At 42.5% G+C, this 17,122-nt stretch overlaps 1 long non-coding RNA gene across 1 annotated transcript in view; it reads left to right on the top strand.

Moving 5' to 3' along the window:
• Window positions 1-1,382: 1,382 nt before the first annotated feature.
• LOC138766300 (uncharacterized) overlaps window positions 1,383-17,122 on the top strand; it is a 32,169-nt gene continuing 16,429 nt past the window's right edge. Inside the window, exons 1-2 of the long non-coding RNA XR_011358713.1 lie at window positions 1,383-1,471; window positions 1,561-1,617. This is a non-coding gene — a long non-coding RNA (uncharacterized lncRNA). The remainder of the gene's footprint in view (window positions 1,472-1,560; window positions 1,618-17,122) is intronic.

Raw genomic sequence — 17,122 nt, 5'->3', positions numbered from 1 at the left:
GCCGCGATTGACTGAGCACAGTTATGCTCAGCCAATCGCGGCTGAGCGGCTGATGACGCGGCCGATCGACATGGATCAGGTAATGTATAATGCACCACACACTTCAGGGTACCCGGGCGGGGGTGGTGGGACACGGGGAAGGGGGCGATTCACAGACATAACATACATTACAAAGTTGTATAACTTTGTAATGTGTGTTATTCTGTGAATAATTTAGTTAAATTTGTAGGGCTTGTCAAGTTAAATATTTTTGCAAATACATTTATTTAGCAAATTTTTCTCTTTTTCCTGATATTCTTGCTCCTTGGGGAGCAGAATGATGGTAGGGAACCTAGACAATGAGCTGTAAACAATGGAAGGGAAAGAGCAGATATATCTGGAAAAAGAGACAAGTTTGCTAAATGAATGTATGAAAAGACCTAGATGTGGGTGATGTGGTTGAACCAAGGCAAAAATGGGGTGAAAAAACTGTAATTCTATGGAGAAAAATAGACATGGCCACTGGGTATTGTAGGGTATTGTATCAATATGCTATACTCTTATCCATTGCTTCTCAGCAAAATTAAGGGTATTTCTCAATGTAATTTTGCAAGGTTTGAAATATATGGCATGAAATATGAACCCTACTCCAAAAATGAGCCCTAGTTGCAGTCAGCGCCCCTTAGTGGATGATGCCTAGTCACATGATGTCACATAGATTGTCACATAGGCCCCCAGTATTAAAGGGGAATGCATATTTTAGTGTCCTTTTTATTTGCATTTCACCCTGAAACTAATGGCCACATAGAACAATTAAATTTGTCATTGGAACAATATCTGCAGTGTTTTGTCTCAGATTTCTAGTCTTTGTTTCACCCTGCCTTTGCTGTGTACTTATCCCAATGTGGAGATCATTGCCTACTTGGGAACAACCATTTAGAGTGGATAGTTTCAAGCAGTGATGCACTAATCGCTACCTATATAGCAGTTTCAATCCTGAGGAAGCTGTGGTCAACAGTGATGCATGTAGGGACCTATCCCCACTGGAAAATGAATAGTAGATAGTGTAGGAACCTTGCCCAGTAGGCTATATCCAGTAGACCCAAACAAGGATCATTAAGAAAAAGTTACCATGGGTATAGGTTTTAAATATTTGAATGTTTTTAGACTAATCTATTTGTATGTGTAGGTGTTTAGGTGATCATGAGGTGTTTAGAAAACACATAGTTGGATCCTATTAAACCAAGTTGGAAAAAACTAGAATCAATTAATTATGATAAAAAGAGCGGCAGTCTGTTATGCTCGTTTCTTCTTTTGATGCATTTTTGATGCATTTGACCAGTGCCAAGGGCCCCTGTAACAATGATATCTTTTGTTTGTTGACAGATTTCCTTTAAAAGATACCTCTCACTTGGCGACAGTGGCCGGATCCTCCAAAAAAATCTGCAGGTGGATGGTCCTCTTTTGACTCGAGCACAGTATGGACCTATCGGTAAGCTGTATAGACTACATTGTAATACACTTACAATGAAGCCTATGGAGCACCTGGCAGGTCTGTAATCCATTTGCTTTTTGCTTTAGAGCTGAACGCAGAGCCACAGGAGTTGTGAATAGAGATCCTTCCACGTGCACGAAATGGTAGGTACACTTTAAGCTACTCTTGGTATATTTTTATATTATTTCAATGTCTCTGCATAGAGAAAAATGCTCAGATTGCTAGAAATGAATGAATGAACTTGAGATGCAAAAATTCTATTTAAAATACCTGTCACTTCACAATAGGATTCCACATAGACAATATTATCTCTTGTCATGGAAAGTATTTTCCATTCATGGATGAAAGCAAACATACCTTTGCCAGAATGTCTGCCTAATAAGAAAATTTCAATATTAAATGATGTGTGAAGCTTCCAGTCTCACACATATCTATGGAAAAAATAGGCTTTTTTCAAAATCACACAGAATGATGCAAAATATTAAATAAAAAAATTATCTTACCATTTAACACCCAATCAGGGCCGTATATAGAAATCATGGGGCCCTATAGAAGAGCTGGCCTTCCCCCTGCATACACAGACCTTACTTTTCCTATGAACATATTAGCTCACTACATGCTACAATGCTTTACTTTCAAATAACCCTTCCCCACCTTATACCTCCCTTTAGGGTGCTCTTATATGCTATGGTACCAGCTGCGGCTAACACAAGCAATCGTTAATGGCAGATGGAATCTTGGCAAGCACAGATCCTTCCTGCAAGGATCATGTAAAGTACCCACAGCAGTACATCTAAGACCGCCCTGAAAGGTATCTAAAAAATGGGTACAAATTTTGCAACAGTTCTGCCAGTCACTAGTAATAACTATAGATGAGCAAAGCGAATTCAGCGAATCAAAAAGTGAGAGAGACAGCCAGGGAACTAAGGAGGAACATTCATCTATGGGGAAGCGAACATACAGTGGTAGTGGGAAGACATAACAGTTAGGGGCAACCGTTAGGGGGAGTCAACACTGCCACTAGTCCGGCAGCATCTGTAGTGTGACAGGTATGCTTTCACTACTATATGAATTCACAGAGGGTATATTCCTTCTTTATTAGGGACAAAGAGAGGGGTCCCCCTAATAAATGGATACATAGAGAGGGCCAAATTACTATATGGGGGCACAGAGGGGACCTAGGTACTCAATGGGATAAAGAGAGACCGAACTACTATTTGGGGGCTCAGAGAAGCCTGTTATATGGGAACACAGAGGGGGCTTAACAACTACATGGGGCATAGAGGAGGCATAATACTATAGATGCTGGAGCAAGGAAACTAATATATTTTTCGGGACAAACTGAACCTCTGCCCCGGTTGGAGGAAAAGCTAGCTACACCTCTGCCCTAGCGCCCGTCCAATCGGCTGCAGGACCCTCTGTGATGTCAGCACCTCCCACTCACAAAGAAGCTGTGCTTTCCTTCTCGCCTTGTAAGAGCCATAATGGTTTATTTTTCCACCTACAGAGCTGGTTTGGGGTAATTTTTTGCACCATGATGTCTAGTTTTCATTGGTATTAAATGGGTGTAAAAGAAAAATTTTATTATGTTTTTTGTTAATTTTTTTCTGAATATAATTTTTTTTTCTCCCTCTTTTTGTGTACGCCTTTCATCACACGGGGACAATTTAGTTATAGATTGGATAATTCCACATGCTACGATATAATATATATTTTATTTTTTTCCCATTTTTTTTATTCATTTTTTTTTTTTTACTTTTATTAACAGAAAGGAAAATAACATTTACACAATTCAGTACAATGAAACCAGGAACCATATTGCGGAAAATGGTTTGTCATCCCAAAGGGAATAAAACACACACTTTACATAACATCATCATTGCATGTATAATTAAGGTCTTCAACAGGACTCCCTTCCCGTACAAATATCCTAATACCTATACCCGTACAACCCCAAACCCCTACACACTCCACCCCCACTCCCATTTATTTATTTTTTTACATTTACATTTTTTTTTATTTTTTTTTTACATTTTTTACATTTTTATTTTTATAATAGGAAAGGAAAATCATTAAGGACTGAACTAATGGACGTTATTTTACTAAAAAAAGACTTTTTTAGTAAAGAATGGATGCCGATTGCAATGAAATCAACGTCCATTCTGTACTGCAGGTTACTGCTGTGTTTACACATTTATTTTAACGCCTGTTCTCTAGAATGGGCGTTAAAATAATGTACCTGCCTACTTTTTTCAGATGCTGTTTAATAAACAGCGTCTGGAAATATCAGCTGTTCACACAATGTAAAGTCGGCCGGCGGCCGTACTTTACATTGAAGTGAATGGCTAAATGATTTGCGGGCACACCCGAAGATACCTGCAGGTCAATTGTAATAAAAGAATGTTCCTGCAGCTGATACGGAGGTATCGGCTGCAGGAACATCCTGAATGCAGCTCGGCAGACGGCAGTTTAACAGCATACATTGCTTCTTCTATTGAGCTTTTATGGCCATGGTCCATGTAGTTATAGCAGAATCTGTAGTAGGCATAGGTATATAACAGTAGACAGACCAGACAAAAAGGTAATTGAACGATCTTCCAGGGGCATAGAGAATCTTAACTATGATTATGGTTCTGTTCATTTCAGAGCTGTAATATGGCCATCCTTTCAGAACCAAAAAATTTCCCTTTTGTCATTTTATCTTTAGTGAAATAAAAATGCAGAATTAATTACATTACATTACACAGAGGGAAGGTTAGTGAAGCCTTTGCATACAATAGGCATGGTTTAATACTACTTGTGTAACAAATACAATTAAACACTACGTCTAAGAAAGGGCAATCTGCATGCCAGATGTTTTATTTTAGACAAGTGAAGAAAGTGTGAGATGAAGTAAGCTTTTGACAAGAATACTCAGGGAGCAGATTAATCATCATATTACTGCATCCACTACAGTCGTGCCTCTGCTTGAGGTTATGTTCCTTGTTACAGATTTAGACCTGAGAGCAACCAAAAACAATGTAATCTCTCCATTACCAGTGGAACATTAAATTATAGGGCATAGTTGGGGCTATGGTGCTGCTGAGTACAATTGATTATGTGATTGGCTTTGACATTCTTCTAGAATACTATGACATTTAATTAAAAAATGTACATGTAATGCCACTCTAAACAAAACATTTTCAAACATAAAATATGAGGGCACACCCCAATCTTTGTAATGTCAAAGAAAATAGCATTACAAAGCTAGCAAAATAAACTAATCAACCAGGAAAGTAGGACTGGGCATGGTGCAGGAAGTTAATATTGAGTCTCCAGTGTCCCCCACTTATCACCACCTTCAGCCTGCTCAGCCAATCACGGACGGAGACAGGACAGCACTGCGGCCAGTGATTGACTGAGGAGGTTCTCACTCTGTCACAAAAGTGACAGCCCACTAAGCCAATCACTGACTGACACGGGACAGAACTGCAGCTAGTGATTGGCTGAGCGGGCTATCGCTCTCATCTCAGTCAGGAAGTGGAGGTGGCTGAGATCATCGGGGAGCGCAGACAGGTAAATTTTGATGAGCTCACTTGCTGACCTGCATAGGCTGACCCACCTGCAATCTTTTAGCTGTTTTAGTTTGATACGTTTAAGGCTCAGTTCAGAGGAACCCAAACTGTGCTTCAAAGTTTGCCGAACATGCCGAACAAAACGTTTGAAAAGTTTGCTGAACTCACAACCCTTTCCTCCTGCCTTAGGGCTGATCTCCTGTATTTATTTATAGAGCAGAATTAATCTTTTTCACATCATTGACATCATATACTACCTAAATACTAAAATACTACAAATACTTAAATACTACAAAGGTCATGAATGTTCTGCTTAACATATGGGTAAGAAATCTAGAGTTTTGCTGGAATTTTTTTTACCCAAATTATTTTGGTCATTCTTGTTCATTCTTAAACCAACTATGTGTTAGGACTCGGACCATGCCTCTGGCCCGGCGTCCATAGCAGCCAGACTGCTTCTCAGGTTTTGCTCTGCTCTGCTATTCCATGTGGTAGCAGAGCCCAGTGTTTCACTCTCTGGCTGATCAGCATAGGTGTTTTGAGTGTTCACTGATTATTGACTGACAGCTGACTTACCAGTTAGCTGTCTGTATCTGGGCAGGACCTGGAGCATCAGCCCCAATCATGTCAGGGGCTGGGACTACAGGGTGCATAAGTATCCTCACTTGTCTCATGTTCCTTGCCTGAGATAGAGCCTATTTCATAGTGTTCCTTGATCTAGCTGTTTTCCCTGCATTGTATTTTTGGTTACCAGACCTTTGGCTTTTGGACTTGACTATTCTCCTGGATTACGTTTTGTACTGCACAGCCCTCCTGTTGCTGACTTGGACCTCTGACCTTTCTGTATTGTGTTGCGTTTGTCCTGTCTGTTGTTTTGTGTTCACACTATATAGGGTAGGGACCGCCGACAAGTTTTCCGCTGTCGCTAGGACTGCTGTGGCAAGTAGGCAGATGCAGCGGGGCGGGTGCCAGTGTTAGGGCTGCACCTGTCCTTTGTCTTGCTGGTCCTATATATCCTGACACTATGTTTACTCTTGCACTTTGTTACTTTCTTTATTCTACTTGCACTTACAGTGAAACCTATTCTGTTATACTCAAATCATCTAAATGAACAGGAGCTGAGATGCAATAACCAGGGCCAGCCATTATGCAATGTACAGAGCCAACTGCTTCCGGCTTCCATTTGGATTTAAATTAGCAGCTTTCAAGTTTGACATTTATTGACAACCTTGGAAGTCAGCACTTCCTGGAGGGGGGTTAGTAGCATGGAGGAGAGGAAAGTAAGGTGCTTAGCTGGGTGACAGGTGGTAGCGTAGAGTGAAGAGCACCAGAAAAGTAAGTCCTAATATGGTACACTTCAACAAGTTTGGTAGAATATGTTAGTTGAGAAATGGCACTGCCTCTGGCAGCAGGAGGCTGTCTGCTCCATTAAGGTGGAAAATAGCAGGGCAGGCGAGACAGGTGCAGGGAAATTTAGGTGTAAGGGGGACAGGCTGGGTGGTCGTCACAAAAGCAGAATCGTTATTCAGTAGAAATAAGCGAATTAAACTTCCTAAACTGAGATAAACCGAACTTTGCAAAAAATTTTATTTAGGAACTGACCAAACTTTTTGAACGTTTGCACTGAAGTTCATCCAAAATGGCGGCCACACATTAACAGCATGTGGACTCATTGTCCAATAGGGTACAGAGTACATCTTTAATTTTTAAAAGTCATTTGACGTGGTGATGATAACATGAGATAACATAAGACTTCTGCCACTGTAAATCTGTATCTTTTCAATTAGAGGTCCCTTTTTGTAGATAGAGATCCTCTAGCACTTAGCAAGTAGTGTCCATTACAGCCTCCTTATAAAAATAGTCACCAAACATCTTCATTTATTAAAGATGGCAGTAGCAACTGTAGTAGTGTGTTTTTAACACACTAAACCCCGTAAAAGGTACCTCACCCCATAACAATAGACAGTTTTTCTACCACAGATGTGGTGTAAGGACCTGGCACTTTGTTTAAATGTAACATCTTGCCAACATGGCGCAACTTAAATATTCTACGTAACTGAGCATATATAACAGAAACAATGACTGCCCAAAGAGTGCTTAACCTAGGCTCTTTAACTGACCCTACTTTGCAAGCCGCTGATGCTGGGACAAGATATAGTAGGACTTAGGATAGCTAGACACGTCAGTGGGACTGCTGCACACTCAGAAAAGTCAGTGGGATTGCTGCACCCTAGTTTTATGGGGCGTCACTTACATTAGTGTTTGTGCTCTATGTTTACTCCCAGTATTTTGGTGGTGGTGGATCACGTGGAACTGTTTTCACATCCCAGCTGGACATGATAGCCTCCCAGTAGCTGATTGGTGGTGGAAAGGGCTATCGTGGCAAATCCTCCTTCTCCTCTGGCCTTTCCTTAAAGGAAGCCCCGTAATGTCCCACAGGGTTAATGGAGGGAGCTCATGACAAGGGGAGGATGCAGGAGTACTGGTTAGGAATTTAAAGGGTTAAGGTTTAGGAAGAGGGAGGGGGTGGAGTAGGTTCAGTGTGGGGTTACATAGAGGGGGAGGGGCAGCTCATGCTCAGTCAGTTCAGCTTGGGCGCAGAAGAGTCCTGCGCACCCGCCCTTGAGTTTTGCAGTTTCTGGTCCAGAATGTGCTGTTTTTTCTTTCTTTTACAGGACCTTCGGGAGCTGGTTTTGCTGTCGCAGTGGCCGAAGTGGGAGGGGCTTTTGAAGGCTTTGGTTATTCTGCAATTTCTGTGGATTGAGGAAGAAGCATAGTTCCTCCTCATATAGACACCTGACATGGTAAACAGTTTGGGGCTGGGCGTTACCCAGTTATAATTCGTCCTCATGGGCAGGGTCCCCGGAGAGGGCTGATGATCTCTCAGTGGGTGCCTTTGGGTCAGGTGCAGACGGCTAAAGGTAAATAGGAGATCTGTTATGGTGTCATAAGGTTGACAGTGAAAATTATTGGGATGCCTTCAAGAACCCCTCTCACCTTTAATGTTATGAAGATGTTGAAAGTATTTATGCAATACAGAGAATTAGTTATATACTTTTGTTAAATAAATGGGGCTACTGTGGCCTTTCCTTCCAACGAGGTGTTGTGTCATTATTGGAAAAAGGGGATGGGGAAGGTATATCGGGGGTTAAGTACGGATAGCTAGACTATCCCTTAGTCAAGACTTGTGGACGACCATACTCTGAGTAAGAACCTTGCTCATGAACACCTCCACCACACTGTCAACCTGCTGCCTTACTTTCCTATACTGTAGTTTTACTTTCCTACAGGGGAAGAAACACAGGCACAGTGATGCATCTCCCTATTGGTGTTCACCATGCTTTTCTTAAATGGGTTTTGATGTGTTTTTTGTGCTGCCTTGCCACAAGAATGCAAGCAGAAACACTCAAAAGAGTGATATATAGCTGATATAGTTAAGCTATTTTGTTATTGCATTTTACACCAAAATTCTGCGAGCCTGCCGAACCGATCATTTGAAAAGTTTGCTCATCTCTAACTGAACACTGTATTATCTTAAAGGAGAAGTCCGGTGAAAATTTTTATTAATGTGTTGTATTGCCCCCCAAAAGTTACAGTATACAAATTACCGATATACACTTATTATAGGAAATGCACATAAATTGCATTTTCTCCCTACACTTACTACTGCATCAAGGCTTCACTTTGTGGATAACATGGTGATGTCACGACCCGACTCCCAAAACTGTGTGGCTGTGGCTGCTGGAGAGGATGATGGCAGAGGGACATTGTGGGACACAGGGCACTGGAGGGACATTGAGCATCCCTCTGCCATCATCCTCTCCAGCAGCCACAGACCACACAGCTCTGAGAGTCAGAACATAACATCACCATGTTATCCAGGAAGTGAAGCCTTGATGCAGTAGTAAGTGCAGGGGGAAAAGCACTTTATAAGCATTTCCCGCAATAAGTGTATATTGGTGATTTGTATAACTTTTGGGGGGAAATACAATGCTTTAATAAAAATTTTCTACGGACTTCTCCTTTAAGTTTGACACATCATGGTCTGGGTTGACAGATTACTAGGAGGGCTGGTGCACATTGGCAAAAATGACAAACGGAGGGGTAGGTGGAGGGTCCATTAAAATTTTTTCACCAATGAGACAGCGAGAGATTAGGGAGGTAAGCAAGTGGCTAAAGAACAGGTATAGGAAGAAGGGGGTTGGGTTTATAGAGAATTGGGCAGACTTGTCTGTTGACTACATGCTTTATGTATGGGGTAATGGGTTATGCAGTAAGGGTTATGGGGTAAAGATAGGTAGAAGGTTGGGAGAGAGTTTAAACTAGAGACTGTGTGTGTGTGTTGGGGGGGGGGGGGGGGGTAACTATAACATAGAAGGTAAGGACAATGTAATCTTTGAATTCCAAAAATTTACAGTGATCATATTTAATGGGATGTTTCTCTACATAAATCAAAAATCACAAGTCTCAGTGTTGGGGACCCATAAAATCATAAACAGTGATTCATCATCACATATATGTGCACCCCTCATTCTACACAAAGACTTTTTGTAGCATGACCATTGTAGTTCTAAGATTTGTTCTACAACAGCAACTTCCTCATTAACTTTAAACCCTTGTCTCCAGTTGAGGTGTAGTTTGCTATGAAGCTCCATTCACTTCAATGGAACTGAGTTACAAAACCTCCCATCAACTGAAGACAACAGTCGTACTGTCTCTGCAAGAACATTGCCATGTTTTTCTAATGCAGAATAACCCCTCTAATTATTAATCATAAAGTAAGCATCCAAAAAAGTCAAGATGTGTGAAGCCCCTAAAATGCCAGGACCAAATTTACACCTCAGAAGCCTGTAGGCACAGAATATCTCACTGCTCACCTGTCAGTGAAGTAGATCACAGGAGAGGATGTCTTATCACAACCTGGCTTGTTTTTACAAATGAGTTTTGTTTGTGAGACATCAGAAGTTTTGTACATTGAATCTATATGTGATACTCCTGTACTGACGGGGGCTCGGTTCACACGTTGTAACAGTGCGGCTGTATTTGCGGCTGTAATTGTGCGGCGGTATTTTTGGTGGTTCGTGTGTATGCTTGGAAGTATAGGATATGCGGCTGCACAGTGCACACTATGTCTGAATCTACGGCCCTATCGTAAACGGACCCGTAAAAAATGAACAAGACCATTGTTTGCGGCTGAACATGCGGTCGAGGATTGACAGGCGGTCCGTACGGAGTACTTCAAAAATAGCCGGCAATGATGCTGAATGCCGATGCCTCTAATAGTTAATATATTAAATTACTAAAACACATTTTCTTTGTAATCAAGACACTTTCGTTGGTCAATAATTTATTTCTAACGAATCCATCATTTTGCAATTAAATATACTGTTAAAAAAAATAGATATATAAATAAATGTATATTTATCTATATATTTATTTTTTGACAGTATATTGAATTGCACAATGATGGATTCGTTAGAATTAAATTATTGACCAACGAAACAGAATTTATTTCCACGAAAATGTGTTTTATTCATTAAATATTAATTAGTACAGGAAGCTCCATAAGCCGTTAATTCATATTCCCGGCAATAGAGCATTCTGTACTAATCATCACTTTACTTTAATTAAAACATCAAATGTTTCTTCTAATTATGTTGTGACAATAGCATTATTAGAAGAAACATTTAGAATTATATGTGCGCTCAGCTGATTGGCTGTTCGGCTGAGCGCACATATAATGAGCCGGTCCGCAGCACAGTGACTTCATTGTGCTGCGGACCAGCGAAGAGACAACATAGGGACATCGGATGGTGAGTATAGAGCTCTCCCCACCCCCTCCCCGGCACTGCACCCCTCCCAGCAAGGAAGGGGGGGTCAGTTAACCCCTTCCTTGCTGGGATGGGTGCAGTCTGACATCAGTCTGGCCCCCAGGGGGTTAAGGGGGATGCAATACATCCTCCCTTAACCCCTTGGGGGTCAGACTGTAAGCAGCGATCTGTAAAGATGCTGCATACTGTAAGGAGCACAACACCGCTCACAATGATGGGTGTTGTGCTCCTGTTTGTGTGTTTTTTGTGTGTTTCTCCCTTTTTGTTTTTCAGATATCGGTATCCTGGGGAGTACGTCGGATTCCATGGACTACGTCGATGACCAGCGGTTGTTCTTTGAATTTTTTTAATAAAATGGTCAATGAGGGGTGTGGGGGTGTTTTTATTTGAATAAAAAATATTTTAAACTTGTGTCTTGTCTTTATTTCTTTACTTTATAGACTTAGTAGTGGAAGCCGTCTAATAGACGGAATCCATTACTAAGTTGGGGCCTAGTGTTAGCCGGTATAAAATGGCTAACACTAACCCCCTATTATTACCCCAGTACCCAATGCCACCAGGGGTACTGGGAAGAGCCGGGTGCCAGTGGTCCCGGAGCGTCAATATTGGCGCTCCTGGACCGGGCGGCAGCAGGCTGGTAAGATTTAGGCTGGGGAGGGCCTAAACCAATGGCTCTTCCCACCCTGGTGTTACCAGGCTGCTGTCGTTTGGTTTTTAACCCGGCTGGTTATAAAAATAGGGGGGACCCTATGCAGGGTTTTTTTTAAATAAATAAATAATAAAAAAAAAACGCATAGGGTCCCCCCTATTTTTATAACCAGCCGGGTTAAAAACCAAACGACAGCAGCCTGGTAACACCAGGGTGGGAAGAGCCATTGGTTTAGGCCCTCCCCAGCCTAAATCTTACCAGCCTGCTGCCGCCCGGTCCAGGAGCGCCAATATTGACACTCCGGGACCACTGGCACCCGGCTCTTCCCAGTACCCCTGGTGGCATTGGGTACTGGGGTAATAATAGGGGGTTAGTGTTAGCCATTTTATACCGGCTAACACTAGGCCCCAACTTAGTAATGGATTCCGTCTATTAGACGGCTTCCACTACTAAGTCTATAAAGTAAAGAAATAAAGACAAGACACAAGTTTAAAATATTTTTTATTCAAATAAAAACACCCCCACACCCCTCATTGACCATTTTATTAAAAAAATTCAAAGAACAACCGCTGGTCATCGACGTAGTCCATGGAATCCGACGTAATCTCCAGGATACCGATATCTGAAAAACAAAAAGGGAGAAACACACAAAAAACACACAAACAGGAGCACAACACCCATCATTGTGAGCGGTGTTGTGCTCCTTACAGTATGCAGCATCTTTACAGATCGCTGCTTACAGTCTGACCCCCAAGGGGTTAAGGGAGCATGTATTGCATCCCCCTTAACCCCCTGGGGGCCAGACTGATGTCAGACTGCACCCATCCCAGCAAGGAAGGGGTTAAGTGACCCCCCTTCCTTGCTGAAAGGGGTGCAGTGCCAGGGAGGGGGTGGGGAGAGCTCTATACTCACCATCCGATGTCCCGATGTGTCCTCTTCGCTGGTCCGCAGCACAATGAAGTCACTGTACTGCGGACCGGCTCATTATATGTGCGCTCAGCCGAACAGCCAATCAGCTGAGCGCACATATAATTCTAAATGTTTCTTCTAATAATGCTATTGTCACAACATAATTAGAAGAAACATTTGATGTTTTCATTAAAGTAAAGTGATGATTAGTACAGAATGCTCTATTGCCGGCATATGAATTAACGGCTTATAGAGCTTCCTGTACTAAATATTTAATTAATAAAACACATTTTCGTTGAAATAAATACAGTTTCTTTGTTCAATAATTTAATTCTAACGAATCCATCATTGTGCAATTAAATATACTGTCAAAAAATAAATATATATATAAATATACATTTATTTATATATATATTTATTTTACCAGTATATTTAATTGCAAAATGATGGAATCGTTTACATTTAATTATTGAACAATAAAAGGGACTTTATTAGACAGAAAATGTGTTTTATTAATTCAATATATTAACCATGAGAGACATCGGCTATAGTGCAGAGGATCGCAAACCCCGGTAATAGCGATTCATGTAAACTGTGTTCCCTGCTTTCCCAGATGCATCCAGAGGTGTTTGCATCACTTTCTTAAGATTTTATTTGTTATTTTTAGTTGAACCAGATTTCCAAGTAAATGACCGTATGTTTTGAGCCGCATGTCTATTTTTTCCCACGGCCGCAGTTTCACCCGCACATTTACAGCCGCATAAAAAATACAGCCGCACAGTTACAGCGTGTGAACCCAGCCTAAAAGTGGATTTCAAAATTTCAAATCTCTCTTTTTGCTTTCGATATCCTCTGTACCTCGTATCATATGGAGATGAGTGAATATTGAAATATTCAATAATTCGAAATTCAATCCGAATAGCTTCCGATATTCAATGTATCAAACAAATATCGAATCCCATTATAGTCTAAGGGAGAAAAATACTCGGGACCTAGAAATTAATATTCAACCACTAGGAGGTCACCAAGTGCACAATGACACCTCATGAAATTACGCCAACACCTTTGGAATGCATATAGGACAGCAAGGAAAGCATGTCTGGCTCCATCTAACACTAGTGATCAGGGCCGTCTTAACAGCATTATGGGCCCCTGGGCAGAGGTGCGAATTGACCCCCTACCCCCCACCCCCCACCGCCCCTGCGGCCGCCGCCATTAACCCCCCCCCCATCTTTGCATATAGTGCCCCACATAGTAGCCAAACCCCCATATAGTGCCCCCCATAGTAGCCAATCCCCCCATATAGTGCCCCCCATTGTAGCCAATACCCCATAGTAGCCAGTGCCCCCCATAGTAGCCAGTGCCCCCACATAGTAGCCAGTGCCCCCATAGTTCCCAGTGCCCCCCATAGTAGCTAGTGCCCCCATAGTAGCCAGTGCCCCCATAGTAGCCAGTGCCCCCCCATAGTAGCCAGTGCACCCACATAGTAGCCAGTGCCCCCATAGTAGACAGTGCCCCCCATAGAAGACAGTGCCCCCCATAGTAGCCAGTGCCCCCATAGTAGCCAGTGCCCCCACATAGTAGCCAGTGCCCCCCATAGTAGCCAATCCCCCCTGCCGAAGAGAAAAACAACAAACCAGTTACTCACCCGTAAGCCGGCCCCAGCAGCTGATGTCTCCCGGCAGCGCGCACTCCCGTCATCCTCCGGGCGCAGGCAGAGGGGTACAGAGAGACTGCCTGTGCCAGAAGTGTCCTGCAGCCTCTATCATGAATGATAGAGGCTGCACGACACATCCGGGACACAGGCAGCGTCTCTGTACCGCGCTGCCTGTGCTCGGAGGATGACGCTCTGCCGGGAGACATCAGCTGCTGGGGCGGGTGAGTTCCGGAACCGCCCGCCCAGCCCGCCCCTTCTATCGCCGCTTAGCTGAGATGATCAGAAGCCCAGGAAAGTGCTGCTCATTGCACTTTCCTGGGTTTCTGATCGGCTCAGCTGAGCGGCGGTAGAAAGGGCGGGCTGGGCGGGCGGAGGGGGTCGCTCAGGGCCGCTCATTATGCATATGCATAGCAATAGAGGGGGCGGGACGGCTTCCTTGCGGTGCTCGGCACTGCTTGGGAGCCGTCTTCGCTTTATAGGACGCACTTAGTTTTTCCTCCCACTTTGGCAAGAAAAAAAGTGCGTCTTATAAAGTGAAAAATACGGGTTAGTCACAGCGGGCAGGAGCCCCCCAGGATGCAAGGGCCCCCGGGCAGCCGCCTACCATGCCTAATGGGTAAGACGGCCCTGCTAGTGATGAGCGAACATCCCAATTTTCCCAAGTGTACTCCGAAGATTTACGAACATTATGAACGTAAAGTAGAAGCGTACGTTTCGGTCTAGCTGTACGCACTTGCGTACGTATCAGGTCAGGTGCAGTGTAAAATACGTAATTGTTTTTTACAATAATAAAATGAAAGAGCCCTTCAACTCCTTTATAGGATGCAGATTGCACAAATCAGTAGTCACAGTAGTCATCAGTAATCACAGTATACAGCCGTATACCGGATATATAATTTTTTCACAACAATAAAATTAAAGGGCTGGCCTTTACAGGATGCAGACTGCGCAAATCAGTAGTAGCAAGTAGTATCCATCAGTAGATGTCTGAACACACTGCCTGTCTCACAACAGCTTCTAAATATATGGTTTTTATACTTTTATCCCTAACAAGGGCTTTTAGGGGGTCTCTTCCTACCTAACTTCACCTAAAAGCTCTCTCTCCCTGGTATACAGTCTGTCCCTCTCTAGCTCCAACCAGCAAGTGACACGAATCTGAAATCCCCTATTCGTATATTCAGGAGGTGACATAGTTGAGCCAGACAGTTAGAGATTTTTTTTTAAAGTCCTGCCTATTCCTAGTGCCTGTCCCTCCCCCTGCATGTTTATTGACTGGAAAAAAGTGCTAAGGGGGTGGGAGGGCGAATCGAATCTTTACTGCGTTTTCGTTCAAATATTAGAACGAAAACGAATAGTTCGAATAGACCAGTATTTGATTGAATACTATTCGCCCTTGAGAAAGTCTCGTGGTTGAGATGGAATGCGTGGGGCTCATTGGACCCCGACATGGACTCCCTTCTATGGTGATATCTATCCTTTATGCTTGGGCCCTATTTGGCCACATTTATTTTCTGTCACTTCTTGTTTTGCATTTATTGGTTACAGGTTCACATATACATTTACTACACACCTTATGTTAGGTTTTGGTATAGCAGCCTGTAACATCATATAAGCCATTGAAGGGGTCGGTACACTTGTAGATGTAGGGGTACCTGTTGGGTCTGTGCTTACTCTGCACAGTTCCATGTGTGTGTTTTGTGTGTTTTAAATGATTTTATCTTGTATGTCTTGCACCTGTAGCCTTATACATTGATAAAGATTTCTATATTGTTTATGTTTTGAGGACACAGTTCATGATTTCATATTTATTTTATTTGTGGATGTGCCACCCTTTTTTTTGTGGCATAGCTTTTCTTTTGTCTTTTAGTGTTATACTCATTCTTTATGCCATGCTGGGTAGAGCACCCCGTATTAGTTATTTATTTATTTGAGTAGTGGCTTGTTCTTCTTGTTTGATTAGAATACTATTCGCTCATCACTAGTATACACTTATTTACAAGTACTACTACACCGTTGACCCACCGTTGACCTAACTGGTTTGGCATTTGACTACTCACAAGGGCATTGTCTAACCAGACCTCTGATTTTTTTTCTTTAACACTCTTCTATAATGAAATACGTATACCTGATATATAAACTGATATTAGTGATGCCGAGCAGGGATAGGCCTGGGTGGTAGAAGGAAGCCCATTGTGGACCATGTACACAACAGGTAACCCAGTGATTATGTCTGCCTGGAGGTGCCACATGCCACCAGTGATGAGCCACTGGCTTTATGGTACAACACCCCTTAAATCATCTCTTCTTTGGTCTATAAGAATGGCACGGGACACGGGAAGGGGGGGAGGTAAGCAAGTAACCAAACACCTAGGATAGTTGTGCTAAACAATAGACACAACACTATCATGCACATAAAATAGGAAGGTCACCGCTGCAGCTCTGGGGACACCACATGCCTTGTGGTGCATACAAATAACATACAGCCTTATGCACCTTATGCAGTCACAAGTGCAACCAGGCAATAGGGAAAACAAATGGTATGCTGGGCTGTATAGCTCGAGGTATAATCAGAAGGAAGAGGGGGATTGTGATCCTCCTGTATAGAGCTCTAGTAAAACCACATCTGGAATACTGTGTCAAGTTCTGGAGACCTCACTTAAAAAAGATATTGATAAAATAGAATGGGTCCAAAGACGGGCTACAAAAGTGGTGGAGGGTGTCAGGCATAAACATATCAGGAAAGCATTTAAGCATTTGAATCTGAAGAAAGGAAAGGAAAGAAGAAAAAGAGGGATATGATTGAAACCTTTAAGTATTATAAAGAACTAAATAAGGTTCAGGAGGGAAATGTTTTTGGGAAAAAAAAACTGAACTGAAGAACAAGATGACACAGTGAGAGGTTAGTTGGCGGAAAGCTCAGAAGCAAGGTGAAAACATTACTTTACTGAAAGAGTAGTAGATGCTTCGAACAAACTTCCAGCTGATGTGGTTGGTAAATCAACAATAACTGAATTTAAACCTGCCTGAGATACACATATACTGTATCTA

This window comes from Dendropsophus ebraccatus, chromosome 10 (assembly GCF_027789765.1).
Source record: "Dendropsophus ebraccatus isolate aDenEbr1 chromosome 10, aDenEbr1.pat, whole genome shotgun sequence".
NCBI lineage: Eukaryota > Metazoa > Chordata > Amphibia > Anura > Hylidae > Dendropsophus > Dendropsophus ebraccatus.
This window is presented reverse-complemented; position numbering and strand designations above follow the sequence as displayed.